General features: G+C 41.4%; 1 long non-coding RNA gene across 1 annotated transcript in view; it reads right to left on the bottom strand.

The window, feature by feature from the left end:
* Positions 1–2,920: 2,920 nt before the first annotated feature.
* LOC134480586 (uncharacterized) overlaps positions 2,921–12,751 on the bottom strand; it is a 50,599-nt gene continuing 40,768 nt past the window's right edge. Inside the window, exon 3 of the long non-coding RNA XR_010055016.1 lies at positions 2,921–4,018. This is a non-coding gene — a long non-coding RNA (uncharacterized LOC134480586). The remainder of the gene's footprint in view (positions 4,019–12,751) is intronic.

Below are 12,751 nucleotides of genomic sequence, written 5' to 3'. Positions count from 1 at the left end.
ACAGGACCACAGATGTACTGACGGTCACCTGGCCCTCCAGCCCCAGATTAGAGTTTGAATGCATGTAGATTCAAAGGTCAATATGCTTAGCCAATAAATTTAAATTGTAACCTTGCTGATGTAACCTGTACCTCTAAAAAGTATAAAAACTTCTTGTTATAGCCATTCGGGGTCCCTCGCCAAGAGGAAAACAAACCTCTTGCGTTTGCATCGAACTCTGTTCTCGTGTCTCACTTGGAGGAGTCTCCCAGTAGTTAAGACTCACTTTGAGCCTTACAGCAGCACCTACAAGTCTTAAAGTATCTCAGCCCAGCCCCTTGAGCATCGGGTGCTAAGCTTCTCCTCATGGGGTTTGTGTGTAAGTTCGGCTCCAGTTTTAAATTTTGACATAATTATATGTGTTGGTATTCTGTCTAAGCTCCAGTTATGCTGCAAGGTATGCTCTGCCCCACAGTTGCCTAGCAACAGCCAGCTGTGCCTGACTTTATAAGGGGTTGCTTGCCCCCTCCTCTCTCTCTCTCTTACTCCCCTCTTGTTTTCTCTTGCCTTCTTTGTCCCTGTCCCTTCGCTGTCCATCCCCCCTTTCCTCCAAAGTGCCCATGGCCAGCCTCCTTTCCTCTCTTCTACTCTTCTCTCATTAAACCTCTCCACATGGAACCATGTTGGCTTGGTGTGTTCTGTCCGGGCATGGGACGAGATTTAAACCCTAACAATATGTGTATGCAATGCACTGTGAGTAAGTTCATTCTCCCTGACCCTCTCTCACTCCTGCTAAACCATCCTCTTCTTAACTTGTCTCCCTCCCGACCTCATTTCCCTCCTTGTTTTAATGTAATGAGACACTGTCTTATGGGTGCAGCATAGTTCATCATAGTGGTGAACATACAGCAGATTGCCTACATGGAGCTAAAAAAAAAAAAGTAGTTGTGGAAAGCTTTTGGGGCTGAATTTGGCAAGAATTTGACTTTGGGCGAGGACAAGGAAGTAGGCTCAAGATGAATACATGTGTTCTTTGTACCTTGATGGGTCTTGTTAAGACCCTGAATACAGTAATTATGAGACCTTTATTTGTGCTTTGTTTGTTTCTTAACTACTCTGTTTACACCTTGTTTGTTCCTTGACTACTTTGTTTATGCCTTAGGACTGACCATATTCTTTGTATGTGCCTAGAATGGTACAAAAGCAGACTGGAGAAAAATAAACCTGCTTCAGCTTCAGCTCCAGCTTCAGCTCTGTTTGGAGTCATGCTATAGTGTTTATAATTGTCTATTTCTTTTCAATCCTCACTTTCTCTCTCAAGACTCTGTTGATTTGTGTGTTTATTTGTTTGTTTGTTTAATCAGGATTTCACTTTGCAGCCCAACTGGTCTCGAACTCATGACCTCCCTATCTTAGCATCTCTAGTTCTAGGACTATAGGTCTGTCTCTATCTGCTATTGCAGTCTGGTAGACAATGGAAGACTGGGTTAAGAGACTCATCCAAGTTTCTTAAAGGCAGAATGGGACTGAGGGCCTAGACTTTGTTAGAGTTGTTTGCAGGACATTTTTCTGCTCCTGTTCCATAACAACAGATTCTATATTGTGACTAGATAGTAATATCTAAGCTAAAGATGTAATTTCTAGTTGAGGCCATCTCTGCGGAGGACACTCATTTTCATGTTCTGATATCTGCTCTTCCTTCTTATCCACATTAATTCTCCTGGAGGAATTGCCTTCCTTCTACTGTGGATGTCTTTGTGAAGTAGTAAATAAAGCTGCCTTCCCTTCTCTTCCTACTCCATAGCCATATCAGATGGTATTCCATAGCCCAGATATGCTGCAAAGGCAGCTCAATATATTGTCAGAGTCTTCTAGAGCAAATGAAGCAAATGCTTAGTATACTCGGTGGTTTCAAATACAAGTGAAAAAAGAAGCATGAATCAAGATCAAGACAAAAAAGTAAAGGCACATAAAAAAATAAATAAAAAAAGGAGCCCTTGATACCCAGGACCTGGTCAAAGTCTCATCATGAAGCTAAGTTTGTTGGCCCTTGCTTATTGTCATAAAACTTCTAAGGCTGAGGCAGGAGCATCATAAGCTCAAGGTCATCCTATTGAGTTTGAAGATTGTTCCAAAACAAAACAAGTACCAGCCAAGAATTTCCAAAGAGCTTCTAAAGGCCTATAATCCTTTTACTAAGAAAAAGCTTATAAACAAGAGGACAAGTCATGTTTATAGGCAAACAGTCTTGACCATCTGTAACCAATGTATGCTTAGATTTCCCTGAGCTTCTTTGAACTGTTTTTATTTTTGTAAGCACTACAAAGTGCCTCATAATCCATCCATAATCTCATGTTCTAAAGAACATATCTTTGGATAAAAATAAATGTACAAAATAGTGTTATTTAATCTTTGAGGCTTTATAAGAGTTTATCTCCTAAGTAATGTAACCTCAAAAGCATACATATACACTCTTATTTTAGCATACTGCTGGTTTCTATGCTTGGGACCTTCAAAGAACTTTTTTGAAATATTTATGAGGTGGGTAAAGTGATCTTTTGTCCTTCTAAATCATGCTGGACAGGATCTCCTTTTCAGAATCCCAGAATTTTTTCAAAAACCACAAGACAGGTTTCAAAACCACAATGCAAAAACCACAAGGCAGGTTTCAAAACCACAATGCAAATGTAATTATAATGAAGTCGGGGTCTTTTGAGAAATTTTGTGTGTGAGTGTGTGTGTGTGTGTGTGTGTGTGTGTGTGTGTGTGTGTGTGTGTGTGTGTGTGAAGAGACAGTATTGAGACATAACCATTAATGGGGACTATCTTCTTGAGGAACATTTACCCACTCTTTCATATATATATGATTAAGTCTCACTTTTTCTTCTACACATACAAGCACTTTACTCTGTTAAAAAATATTTTCTTAAATAACCTCCAACTTTGGCTCTGTCAACCAATGCTGAAATTCTTTTCTGTTGTGTCTGTCAGGATCCAGCCTCACTTGAATGGAGGTCTCTGAAAAGAATTCAGGCTACATGGCTGGCAGCATTGAGGTGCTCCTCTCACTATCTTAAAGAGGCAGAAACTCTATGCTACTGTCTCTAATTCCTTTTTCTTAGAGCAACCAGTTTTCACACAAAAGGCCCTCAACTGATTAGATGATATTCACACACATTATGGATTTACATCTGTCTTAATAAAGTCAAGAGCTCACAATTGTTATTCTCATCTACCAAATCTTTATAAAAACATCTAGAATATCGTTTTGCTAAACAACTAGTTATTATATTCCAACCAGTGACACAAAGCTAGCTTTCATAGGTGCCCATCTGACCTCCATATTAGTGTTAATGTGTGTAATTCCTAGTTCATGGAAGTGTGCAGAGAAAAACTCAATGGAATAACTTAAGAGTCAGTAATGAAGCAATTATACTGATATGAATGGATAGAAAAAGAAAACCAATAAGAGGATGAAATATCCAGAGGTTGGCAATTCTAGGGGACCATTTTTTATTGGATATTTTATGTATTTACATTTCAATTGTTATCCCCTTTTCTGGTCCCCCCATATCCCATTTCCCCCTACCCACTACAAGGATGCTCTCCTTCCCACTCACCCACTCCCATTTCATTGCTCTGGCATTTTCCTACACAGAGGCGTTGAGCCTTCACAGGACCAAGGGCTTCTCCTCTTCTTAATGCCAGACAATGTCATCCTCTGTTACATATGCTGCTGGAGCCATGAGTCCCTCCATGTGTACTCTTTAGATAGTGGATTAGTCCCTGGGAGCTCTGGGGGAAGAAGGGGTCTAGTTGGTTGATATTGTTCTTCTTATGGGGTTGCAAACCCCTTCAGCTCCTTCGGTCCTTCCTCTAACTCCTCCACTGGGGTTGGTGTACTCAGTCCAATGGTTGGCTGTGAGCATCTGCCCTAGGAAGCCATTTACACCTGACATCCAAAGGTACACAGGTAAACCCATCTTCTTTCATTTTCTGTCTTCCAGCCTCCTACAGGTATCAAGACCCAAGCATAAGCCTAAGAGCAAGAGAAATGGGGTATTAGAGTCTATACCTGAGACTTCCCTGTCACGGAACAAGGCAGAGGAATTCAGGGAACAGATTTGGAGGGGACATAGAAATCTTTCCTGCCACCAGATGAATAAGGTTAAATAGAGTAAGGATTTTGGGTGATTTAGCAGCATGTGCCTCACGTACTTCATTATGACTTCCTGTTGTTAGAGAGGCGGACTTCCAGATATATCCTACTTACTATCACAGTTGGATTTTATTGTCTACTTGATTCGATTTAGAAGCAACTACAGGATTGGTGGGGCCAAGAGGGACACGTCCAGAGAAGATTAACTAACAGGGAAGATCCACCCTGAATACAGCAGCATGGTTCCATGGGCTCCTGAATCCAGAACTGAAGGAGAAAGAAGCAAGCTAGACGAATACCAGTGTTCCTTTTATTTGTTTTCTTTCTGCCAAAAAGTGAATAAGCTTCTCGGACACCTGTTCCAGCTCCGAGCTGCTTTGTCCAAGTGTATAGGGCCAAGCAAGCAGGGGCTGAGCCCTCTGCAACTGTGAGCCAAAATAAATCTTCTCTTAAGTTGATTTGGTCAACTATTTGATCCCTTTGATTTAAAAAAGTACCTGATCTATTTTTGTTCACAACATGAGAAGAATCCCATGTTTCAGAGTGTGTGCCTCCAGAACACTAATGCAGGGATTGCGAGATTGTAAGGAAAAATCAGCCACTGGTAGCAATCCTCTCCCTTCCAGAATATTTAAGTGTGTCTTGGGGCATGGAGAAGTTGCCAGTCTGGTGTCCTTACATCGAGGTGGTGACACAGTACTTGAAAGTATATCTGAGTGCAGGAAGCTGATGTCTTCCCTCTTGCTTTCAAAGAAGCCTAGAAATTTAAAAGGCTATTCCTGCAAGTACTCCTGAGGCCACACCAGGAATAATAGAATTTCATGGAAAGGAACTGTGCCTTCCCCTTCTAAAGACAAGAGAGTAAAGTTTTGCCTCAAGTCAAGAGGATCTACAAAGGATACCATTTATGAATCTGAATCCAGACAGCTCCTGGAGGGGCTCTGAGGTCCAAACAGAGAAGAGCTCTGTAGCATGTACCTGGAAGGCCGTATATGAGAGTTTAGAAATGAGTCAGAAGTCTGGTCCATTAGCATCAAATGGACACTCTCCATTGATAGAGGGAACCCAGGCTCTAAAACCCCATGACAGACAATGAAAGTTTGTGTTTTGGCTTTTTAAATTCTCTCTCTACTCCATCCCCAAGGCCTGGCCATCCAAGAATGGAGAAAGCAGCTCTGGAGTTCAGAGGTCAGAGGGGAATGAGGAACACAGAACGGCTGAGCTCAGTTCTCTCCATCTTATCTTTTAAGATGGGTTTTTTTCTTTTAACCCTGAGATTAACAATTGACTAGACTGGTGGGCCAGAGATCTCAGGGGACCTGCCAGTCTCCGTATGTCTCCCTTGGCTGAAGTTACAGACATGTATGGCCACATCCAAGGCCATAGATCTGAACTCTCGCCTACATGCTTATATGGCTGCCAATTGAGTTAAACCAATTGAGTCATCTCATTAGCCCTCAGAACGGTACATTGTAATTACTAAAGCAAGATCTTTCTTTTGGCTAAAACAAGTAAGAGAGTTCTTTTTTATTAAGTTGGACAAAATGACTAGACCATTCATTGTATGCAAGGTAGGGCTTTATCCAGGATAAAAGATACTCAACAGAAACATACCAGGAAAGGTTACAAACCTGAAAAAGAGACTGTTTCTCTGCCCCTGCCCCATCAAGTCCATATCACTCAGATACAGTCATTTGAAGAATATAATTCTCTTACCTTTACTCTTTTGTGAAAGGTAATAATGGTGCACAGCTACCTCACTGCCTTTCTCCTGCAGCATATTCTCCATCTGCAAAACTAATTACTAAATCAAATACCTCGAGAAGTTTCCCAACATGGCTTCCTCACCTCCCCCAAAGGCGTTTTCTTATTCATTGCATTTGACCAGTCAAATTCTCAAATCTGTTATTTGTACGTCACCTATGCATTGACCCCTATGCCCGCAGCCTCCTTGTCAATTTGCACCTGTTCAGCCAGCTTGCTTTCCATTAATGTTATTTATGGGGTGTCTTCTTCCTTATATTAAAATTTTATAGTGAGATGATTTGAGTGTGGCCTGCACAAAAGCAGTAAAAGGCTATCGAATTTTCTTGCTTATAAAATAATTATAACTTTCCTACAAGAATGTCAACCGAGCATGTTTTTCCTCTAAAGTCCTTTTAAAGTTGGGCTTCAAACAAACTATTCAAAATAGGTTGCATTAAGCAGTATTTAACTCATATTTTATTTGGATAACCTGAGCCATTTCAGGTTTTGCAAACTGTGGGAACAGATGGACTGAGGATAACAAGAAGCCAAATATTTCACCAATGTTGTGTGGCCTGACAAGACCCCCTGGTTCCTATGTAGGATGCCACCAGCATCAAGTACATCCAGCATGTATAATGCTGTCCCACAAAGGACCATTTACCTCTTTCCTACTGAGCCTTTCTGGTGCATTACCCAACAGACATTTATGCAACTTGATTCGGTGTGACTTTGCTATCACCAAATCTGCTTCATCCTTGCCATTTTCCCCTGATATCCATTACATAACAGAATATCATTTGGACGCCCATGGTTTGTGGTAAGCAATTGCAATATTCAGTGATGTCTGCTGAACACTCTGTTTGGCACTTCAGACTCATTAAAATTTCCTAATTGATCAGAACAACAGTAGTGGGACTTGTTGTTGCTGTTGCTGTTGTTATTGCTGCTGCTGCTGCTGCTGTTATTGTGATATTTTGTGGTGACAGAACAGCACTCTATAACCTCACTCATGGTGTTCTCAAACTTAAGGCCATTCTCCCGACTTAGCCTACTGAGTGCTACGATTAAAAGCAAGAGCCACACACAATGTGAAATGCCTAGAAGTGTGTCAGCCTTGGCTACACTCCTGCTTTGGAACACTTTCTTTCAGTCTTCCACAAGGACGCTGCATGGTTAACATTTTATGGTGTGAGTGAAACTTGTTTTAAAGTGTGATCTTTGAACCTGGCCCAGATAGGTACACTAACGATGCTGCATTCCAGAGGAAGAGTGGAGTAAAGGCTGTGAGACAAAGCGATGCTGGCTAAACCAGGGGCTCCATCTCCTGGAAAAGAGGAGGCGTTTATCTTCCTACAGACGTCACTCTCTTGCCTCACCACTTACACATGTACTTCAGGGGCTGCGTCTCTCCAGATGACGTATCCGTTCCTGCTTTGTACAATCATACTACAAGTAGCTTACGAACACACAGTACTTTAGTGAAGCTACAGAAGAACCATATCATAGGGAAATTGGTATGCTGTAATCAGAGTCACCTTTTGCTCTTTGGTTCCAAGAACCAAGAACCTGGGCGAGGGCTAGGGCTTCAGTACTAAGAACACTTGTTACTATTCCAGAGGCCCTGAGTTCAAGATCCAGCACCTACACAACTGTAACTCTAGTCCTAATGTCTGACACACTAGAACCCATGTGTCCAACAGACATACGTGCAGTTGCCCAACACCCATGCACACTAAAAAATTAAAAACTATTTTAAAAAATAAATGCTGTTCATTCTGTTATAAAGATATTACAGAAACTCTAAAGGACTGCAGACAAATGGAAGCCACTGTCATCATCCACTCTCCAGAAGCAGCTAGAAAATGTAACAAAATGTCTTCCTATGTGAATGCTGCCAGAAATGGAAGGGATATTTGTAAAATGTATAAATCAAAATACACACTTGCTGAGCATACTGTCATGTGCCTACAATCCCAGTATCACAGTATTTGAGAGGCGGGGTCAGGAAAGCTACTGCAGGATTGAGGCTTGCCTGGGATATGTATGGAAACTATCTCAAAAAAAGGAAAAAACAAACAAAACAAGTATTTCTCTCTCTCTTTCTCCCCCCCCCCACTTTTGGGGATTTTTTTTGTGCATGGGTTTATCACAGAACCTCATGACATATCTGGGAAGAGCAATGGACATTAAATCTGTATCCTGTCATCCATTTCCAACAACTTTAAGGATGTGAGCAAGTCTTGTTAAATATTCACATGTCCCCTCTAGGGTCCTACAAATAATTTAAACAGAAGAGTCAAGCATTAGGGAGCATTCTTGCCTGGAGTCCTGGTCCTAGATTAAAAAAAAAAAAAAACCTGAGGCTTTGGTGTTTCCCCTCCCTGAACCAGCTGTAGCTGTTTTCACTCAAGTCTCTTATATGTGGTTACCAAATTAAGGGGTATACATTCTTCTAGAAGAGAGATCTTTGGTTATTGTAAAGTAACTGAACAGAGGCCATTACTCTGAGAAACAACCAAGCTGACTGAAGTCAATATGTACTAGATGCTCATGCATTCTTCATATTTGCTCAAATTTCTTGGGATAACTAATGACTCTTTTTGAAACTCTTTAATTTTGTAGATACAAAATAAGTTATCAGTCAATGTACAGGGAAATCATAAATTTTTCCTCTTGCTTCATCCAAAGTCGACATATTGTGTAACTAACACCTGGATGTTGACATTGGCACAGTTCACAAACGTTAGCATTCCCGTGCGAGTGTGGGTGTGCATGTGTGACTCACGCCGCTTTCCACATGTATAGCTTCGTGTAACTGTCACCACAATCCTACTCTAAAACTATTTCACACTCATGAGATTTACTCTTCCCCCTTACATATACCATATCTACCCATTCCCCTAAATACCTAAACCCCAGTGGGCTTTCTATTTCTATAATGTTCTTTTAAAATATGTAATAAAAATAAAATCGTACAGGGTTTCCTTTTTTCCTACTCAGATGATTCTATTTAAGTGTGCATTCAACTGTGCTGTGAAATACAAGTGGAGGTGCTGGCTCAGTAGTGAAGGAGAAATGGCTCAGGAGTTAAGAACATATAGCTGTTGAGGTTTGGTCTCGCTGTCTATTGTAATGTCTTACAGAGGACCTGCGATTGATTCTCAGATCTCATGTCAGATAGCTCACAACCTCTGGTAACTCCTGGTCCAGTGAATCCAGCTCCCTATTGTGGATTCCAAAAGAACCCTCACACACACGGAATACATTCCCATAGGCATAGGCATGCATATGTAAATTAAAATAACTCAATTGGAGTCATCATTTATTGAGGATATCGTTTGAAAGTGAAACCAACCCTCATGTTTATTTGGAAGAAATCATGATTCAATTTTAGGAGAGACAAGTATTTTTGTTGGATAGCATCCTGCTGCTGCCCTGAGAACTACTGTTCCTATAGACTGATAACTATGTTGAGAGAGCATGCTAAAAACTAATCTCCTTCTTACATCAACTTTCTAGGCTACTTCGTTCAATAAGGCCTATACTACATTCATTAGAAAATTCTATTGAACTTTCTTGTAGTAAAAAAAAAATCTATATTTCACAAGGATAATACTGACTACCTTATAAATATTTCATCTTTGGTTAATATCATGATGGTGGGTAGCAATTATCTGTAGCAAAACAGACCATTGTGAGTCTCTTAAGGGAAAATGCACTGTGCAAAAAAAACAAAAAACAAAAAAACAAACAAACAAACAAAAAAAAAAAACCGGGCTGGAGAGATGGCTCAAAAAGGGCTGGAGAGATGGCTCAGAGGTTAAGAGCACCGGCTGCTCTTCCAGAGGTCCTGAGTTCAAATCCCAGCAACCACATGGTGGCTCACAACCATCTGTAATGGGATCTGATGCCCTCTTCTGGTGTCTAAAAACAGCTACAGTATACTCATATAAATAAAAAATAAAAAAATAAAAATTTACAAAAAAAAAAAAACCACAGGATTCTCAGTCCCATCTTTTAGAGTTCACTTTATCTTCTGAATCAGCATTTAGTGTTCCCCAAGAACACAGATTCCCATGAAAGAGCATTGCCTGTTTCATAAACGTCAAATGTGCGTGAATATCATGTCTGGAGGGGAGGTGAATCCATTTACAATTCTGGCCCTGCACTTTAGAGAACCCAGATGTCTAGGCAGCATGTTACCGGACCAGCATCACTGGCCAGTGAGCCTAGCCCAAGCAGCAAGCGTCTGGCTCTTGGGAGAGATTCTAGTTCAAGGTAGTAAGGTGGAAACCAAGAGGAAGATGCCCAAAATCCTGCTCTGGCCTTTACATGTGCATGTACCTACACACACACACACACACACACACACACACACACACACACGGGGAGAGAGAGAGAGAGAGAGAGAGAGAGAGAGAGAGAGAGAGAGAGAGAGAAATGGTGAGATGAATGATTTTGGATAAATTATCTAAAATGCCTAAGTGAACTGGGGCGTACACAAAAGGTATTCATCTATGACCATACATGCAAGTGTGTGTGTGTGTGTGTGTGTGTGTGTGTGTGTGTGTGTGTGTGTGTTGGATACATGTATATATATATGTTTTAACCTATACTTAACCTAGGACAGGATTGTCTTGAGCATAAGAATAACCAGGGCAATGGAATGAAACCCTGTCTCCCACACGCAAGTACTTAGAAGTATTTTCAAATGATGACACTGCCCAGTCACTGTTGGGATGTGCTTTAGCCACTAAACAGACTTACAATCTTCACCGAGACTGACTGTCTAAATGGAAGTGGTCACTGGGTGAGATCTTCAAGATATAACCTAAAATAACATTAAAGTCTGAGCAGATACCAAAATGGAAGAAAGGTTAAAAGAAAAATGTAAGGCGAACCTGAGGCACAAAATAAGAGTTGCTCTTTCACAAAACATGTCACTGAACAAAAAGACAGAAACTAAAAGGGCAATTAATTTTAAAATTGGGTAAAATCATCATTAGACTATGCAGAGTGACATTTTCTCAGCCTCTGAAGAAATAAGTACCAAAAAGTTGGCACCTGCCTTTTGTTTGGCTCTCTCTGTGTTTGTCACACAAATCCCTTGCTGCTCAGTCCGTGCAATTGGGCCTGTGCTCCTTTCTCTCTTGACAGGATTCTAGTCCATTCTCCTTTCTATACCTATCACCTGGCACAGGGAGGTTGCTCAAAAGTTGCTGGGTCTGAGTTGTTTCTCTCGGATGAGAGGATGGATAATGGAGAAGCCACGGTCCTGAGAGTAGCAGGAGACTTGAAGTGGGAGAGAAAGACTCAGCAGGAAAAAAAGGTCCCTCAGCCATCCAGTTAAGGAGAGAGAGCCAGACCTGAAAGTAATGAGGACAGAGACATGAAGCCAAGGAAATCCCTTCAGATGAACTAGATTCTATGAAGTCGGTGGCTAGTGTGCTGAAAGGCACAGTGGGAATAGAGAGGAAAATATAAGTGTGGGAAGGGTCCTTGAGAAACCGGGACAGGAGTGCCATAAAATAATCCAAGGCAGGGCTAGAAGGACTACCAACATGAAGCTCGGGCAGTGGGCTCGGCCCTGAGCAGACGAGACCCACCTAGGAAACATTACGAATTGAATACGGACCTGAGCCCAGGAATTCTGATTTATGAGACCTGGAGTGAGACCTTGGCTTTGACATTCTTTAATGCCATAGTGTTGCTAACGTGCAGCCAGAGAGGAGAACCACTGCCTTGGTGGAACTTGACTATTTAAAGAGAAAGCTCTTTGCTTCAGTTACTGGCTCTGCCTCCCTTCCAAAGACAGCAAAAAAAAAAAAAAAAAAAGTGACAGGAAGTGCCTGGAAAGCTGGCGAACGGTAATAATCGTGTAGCCTACTGTTCCCCGAGACACAGCTCAGGTTTGACCGGTATGGAAGAGCTGGTCAGTTTGGAGGCTTCTCCTCACAGGCTTGCAAACTTTTGCAAAGGTCAATGATCCTAAATGCTTGTTCTCAATGGCTTGGAGCCTTTCTACCAACTTCAGTGAATCCTTTTACCATATGCAAATTCAAATGGGAAACATCACGGAAACAGTTGCCTTCCTGCAGAATATTGACATCACAGGAGCAGTGAGCAGAGCCTTGATTTATTGATGTGCTTGCTACTATCACTGTCACAAATAAAACCAAATAAGACCACATCATATAGACCTGCTCTAATCACATCACCAACGCAGGAAAATAGACCGGCGTGTATTTGGTAATTTGATTAAAAGTGTTCCTTGGGGCACAGAAGAAACACTGGAGAGAACATCCCACTCTCTTAGTTCTCTTAGAATGCCGTGGTTACTTAACTCACACCAAAGATACGCACTGCACTTGCAGCCTGCCCGTGGACATTTTTGTGCCTCTTTCCTTTTGCTTTAACTACATACTTAACAAGCAACCAAAGGCAGGGGTGGGGGTCGGAGCGGAGGGAGAATGGATACAATCCAATGATTGGTATTCAATTAAAACTAACACAAAGCTAGCTTCTTTCATGCAAATGTAATGGCCGGCCTGAATTTGTTTTAGCTTCCTATGACCTGTCCGAGAGCTAAATGTATCCTTTCATCGAATCCTTCTGACATCACCACAAGATAATGGGCATTATTCCTATTACTCCTTTTTTCACAGACGAGGAAATTGAATGTCAGAGGAAAAGAGTTCTCCTGTGACCCTTTAAATGTAAGATGAGCACTGACCCCGAACCTTTCTACAAACCCCAGTACTTAACCACACTGGGACATCACACATCAGAAAATAGGGGCAAAAATATGACCTCAAATTGCTTTTGAGTTTGCCCTGGACATTCCCACACTCTCCACCCCAACCA

Source organism: Rattus norvegicus, chromosome 9 (assembly GCF_036323735.1).
Source record: "Rattus norvegicus strain BN/NHsdMcwi chromosome 9, GRCr8, whole genome shotgun sequence".
Taxonomy (NCBI): Eukaryota; Metazoa; Chordata; class Mammalia; order Rodentia; family Muridae; genus Rattus; species Rattus norvegicus.
The sequence above is the reverse complement of the archived record's forward strand: the minus strand, read 5'-3'. Positions and strand labels throughout refer to the sequence as shown.